Source organism: Gymnoscopelus microlampas, assembly GCF_963454915.1.
Source record: "Gymnoscopelus microlampas genome assembly, chromosome: 6".
In the NCBI taxonomy this organism is placed as follows: Eukaryota; Metazoa; Chordata; class Actinopteri; order Myctophiformes; family Myctophidae; genus Gymnoscopelus; species Gymnoscopelus microlampas.
Genome location: NC_139943.1, coordinates 45,978,046 through 45,982,902, shown reverse-complemented (window position 1 = coordinate 45,982,902; position 4,857 = coordinate 45,978,046).

The following is a 4,857-nucleotide window of genomic DNA, read 5'->3' as shown; positions in this document are numbered from 1 at the left end:
GGCCTCGTCTGCTATTAATTAATGAACTCATCACATCTGAGCGTTTTTTGGGGGGAATATAAAGTTAAGCCGGGCTATGACAGGTATAGCTGACTATGGAGGTCCATGAGAGATAGAATTACAGATAAACTAAACACGGTACATGATATAGGCCTCAAGTGGGAGAGAGAAAGGGGATAGATAGAAAAGGAGATGGGATAGAGAGAGGTTTGATAAAGTGAGTACAGCGAGAGTAAGGGTGAGCTAGATAGGAATGAAAACACAAGTAGAGAGAGAGGAGACAAGATAGAGAAAGTGTGTGTGTGTGTGTGTGTGTGTGTGTGTGTGTGTGTGTGTGTGTGTGTGTGTGTGTGTGTGTGTGTGTGTGTGTGTGTGTGTGTGTGTGTGTGTGTGTGTGTGTGTGTGCTTGCGTGTGAGAGAGAGAGAGAGAGAGAGAGCGAGAGACCAACGACAAATGTCCAATAACCATGACCACAGAGTAGGTGAGCCAGGAGAACAGCAATAACTGCTACTTAAATATTCATACAGCCACATAAAGCCAGTGTTTATCTGCCATTCATCTAACCTATTCTAACAGCGGACATGCATTTTTCATGAGGTGTCATAATGCCTAGTAACAGCTCTGACTAAGTGTTGGCATTGGGGTAGAGTTGATAGAATATGGTTGTACAGTCTGTTTTGGATGATACAACTACACAACCCACTCATAAACCACTTGCTCGAAGCACAATATACTGATAAGCCATAATGTAAACCAGGGGTTCTCAACCTTTTCAGGCCGTGACCCCCCAAAATAATCACATTTGAACTGGGGACCCCCCACCCTGACAAGCACTTGGAATTGTAGGAGTTGAGGCATTACGTTTGACTCGGTTCCACAGATAAATATTGTGAAACTAACAGATGGCTCAGCAGATAGCTCACAATGCCTCGCAACTGGAGGCGTTGTGAGCTTGTAGATTGGCTATTCTCACAATATTTGCCTCTATCTTATATTATTTGATAATTTGGCCAATGTGTGAGCAGTTTTTATAGCATAGTTGTTAATACTTTTTGATGCAGTAATGGTCTTTTTTCATTTCCTTTTTTTTTGGTATTCAAATTTTAATTGTCACTTCACTGTCATCTGGGGACCCCCCCCCCAAAAAAAAAATCATGTGGGGACCCCCCTGGGGGTCCCGACCCACAGGTTGAGAACCGTCTTGCTCCCTCTCTCTCCTCTCCCCCATGGCACCCTCTTGTTTAAGCAGCTTTGCAGTGGGGGTCTGATACACCTTGACAAATTGAACAATAGTGTGATGATGAAAAATGCATGAGCTCTTTTGTTTGGTCATGTAAACTGCAGGATAGTGTTCTGCACTCACCGGTGGGGCCTGGGTTTCCACTAAAACCGTGAGTGTTTATTTTTTATATCTCACATTAAATCATCATTAAATGCTATTCACCAGTGACCTGATCATTTTGGAATTTTAACATTTTGCTGGCATCTTTTAACCCGACCTGGAACGCATCTGTGTCATTTTTGATTATTTTACACTTTGGCTAGATCTGCTATTTTTGAAAATTTGTGAAAATGTGTGCAAACCTTTGAATATATATTCTTTTAAAGCGAACATTTGTAACTCAAATCTTTGCTTCTGGGGGGTCCCTGGAACAAAATATTTTGAGATGGGGGTCGGCGGCCAAATACATATAATTTTGGGGGTCCTTGACATGAAAAGGTTTGAGCAACACTGATATAGAAACATACGTTTTTCAGAAAACTGTTGGGATTTAGAAGACATTTGTAGAATCAGCCGTGACCGTGTATAATTCAGAGGGCACAGCCTGGTCTCCTGACAGGCCCTTTCAGCTCTCCTGAGAGACCCTACAAAAGGTGACAAAAGGGTTTTCACAGTCAGGGCTCCCAGACTCTGTCCTGTCAAGGGAGTCAAAATGATCTTTTTCCACAAAAAGCTACATTTCAAGAACGCAGCTTTTTGTGAAAAGCTCATTTATATCTTTGACAGCATTGCCGGACAAAAATTATAATGTTTGTGGTGTGGCAGTTTTGTGACAAGGTCGCCTGTATATTATCCTTTAGAATAGATCATTTTGATGACCTTTGTTTTATTGCTGTTGTACTTGTTTTGTATGATTACTTTCCATTTAGTTTCCCCCACCCCTGTTTCTCAATGTGTCACCTTTTTAAGTGCCAATGTCTGGTTGTTCCACAACCAGACATTGTGTTGGTATGAAACTAAGGGCAGGATGACCTGACCTCACAGCCTTCTCAGGAAACGTGGATATTTTTAATAAAGAAGTGAATTTCAAAACATTGAGTTGAAGACAAATTTATCAGAAGGGCATCAGGAGTCAATATGATCTATTATTTTCTCATTCTAATTTGTATTCAATTATTAACAACTCAATTCAAAAGTGAATCACTGTAGGCCAGCGGTGTAAAATAACTAAGTACATTTACTCAAGTACTGTACTTAACTTTTTTTTTTTGTTTTACCTCAAAGATGTAGTAGGCCTACCTCACTTGAACTATATATGAACTGAATTACCTCTCTTTTTTCAGGCAGACTTTGTCTCCCTCTTGCGGCCAATGATAGAGCGTGCAACTGCCAGGAAGAGTGAGTAAAAAGAACAAATAATACTTTTTTTCATAGATTCTAAATATCCTGTTATTTACACAGAAGTCTGATATTTATCTACTGTTTTCTAGAGCTCTGGTTCATGACCCTTGCTCCTCCAACCTTGCACTTTGTAATTCTTCTAATCTAATTAAATTATAAAAGAATGCACCTGGATTATTGTACAGTTTCTGTTCATAAGATAATGCTTCCCCCTCCCCCAGTGGTGTGAAGTAACTAAGTACATTTTCTCAAGTACTGTAGTTAAGTACAATTGTGAGGTATTTTTACTTTAATGGAGTATTTCCGATTTTCAGTACTTTTACTTCGACTCCACTACATCTCATAGGCAAATATTGTACTTTTACTCCACAACAATCATTTGAAAACTTTAGTTACTAGTTACTTTGTAGATTTTGATTATTATTACAAAACATAGATTAACCACTCCAGCCCTATATACATACTTTGGCTATTTGAAAAGAGCGAATCTACAAGCTCACAATGCCTCGCATTGCAACAGTTGTGAGCTTGCCTTGTAGATCTGCTATTTTCAAAAGATTTTTGAAAACTTGAAATAGGACATTCTGCATAATGAGTACTTTTACTCTTGGTACTTCAAGTATATTTCTGATGCCAATACTTTTGTACTTTTACTCAAGTAAATTTTGAATACCAAACATTGTCTTGTTGTAACAGAGTATTTTTGTGTGGTGCCAACTTTGTCCGTGTGTCCGTATGTATGTATGTATGTATAGACCCCTTAACAGACGACGTCACACTGATAAGAACCAGTATGCGTGCAACCAGTATGCGCGCAATGAAACCCATCACATGTGCGTCCAGTCTCAATGTTGGTAAACAAATAATTGGTCTATGTGTCTGTCCAATAAACAAACATTGATGACAAAACGGGTGATGACAATACGGGGCTCATCAAAGGCACCACTCTCTTCACACAGGGTGTGATTTTTTTACATTGTGATATTGATGTGATATCAAATTAAAAAAAGAGTAGGCTACTTCTTCCACCACAGTTTTTTTCGCTCCTGGGGACGACGGACGTCATGGCCGCGTGACGTCAGAGAGCCGGTAGACAGAGGCAGGAGCCAATCATCGCAGGAGCCAACACGCACACATTTTGGCGGCCCATAGCCCGGAGGGACTGTCATGCTGTGATTGGCTAGTTCGTTTTCAGTCAACCAATGACTTATGACTTTTACATATCAATTAATTTGCGCAATCACTTGCCTAATAAATCTATGAATATATCTACATGTGCCGGGCAGTTTTAAAACTGCTAATTGTCCCTCCCAGTCCCAGAGCAGCTATAATTAGTCACTGTTCAATAAGGCTTGTATATTATCAATTAACTACTGTTATGTTAAATCATAGAAATAAATATACAGACATTTTACATCTATTTACAAGTTACTACACTAGTACAGTGGTTCTCAACCTTTTCAGGCCATGACCCCCCAAAATAATCATATTTGAACTGGGGACCCCCAAAATAATCATCTTTGAACTGGGGACCCCCCAAAATAATAATCTTTGAACTGGGGACCCCCAAAATAATCATCTTTGAACTGGGGACCCCCCCCCCCACCCTGACAAGCACTTGGAATTGTAGGAGTTGAGGCATTACATTTAGTTTGACTTGGTTCCACAGATAAATATTGTGAAAATAGCAGATCTACAAGCTCACAAAGCCTCAACATGAGGCGTTGTGTGCTTGTAGATCTGCTATTTTCAAAACGTTTGCCTCTTTCTTATATTATTTGACAATTTGGCCAATGTTTGACTATTTTTTATGGTATAGTTTGTTGATTACTTTTGGTGCAGTATTGGTCATTTTCCTTTTCTTTTTAAGGTATTAAAAAGGTCTTAAAAATGTCTTAAAAGTCCTTATATATGCTTTCATTTTGAGTTCACGAATGATGTCCTCACATGGGAGGAAAAATAAACCCTGTAAAAAAAACAATAAACAGATATATATATTTTTTTAAAGTGATAAGTCCTTAAATTCTCACTTCACTGTCATCTGAGGACCCCCCAAACAATCATGTGGGGACCCCCCTGGGGGGTCCCGACCCACAGATTGAGAACCACTGCACTAGCTGACAACCAAAAATGGCCAATCACAGCGCGAGCGACCGTCCATCCAGGCCATGGGATGTGAACCTGCCAACCATGGATGTAGTCAGTCAGTGCACTGGATCAGTCAGTCAGTCAG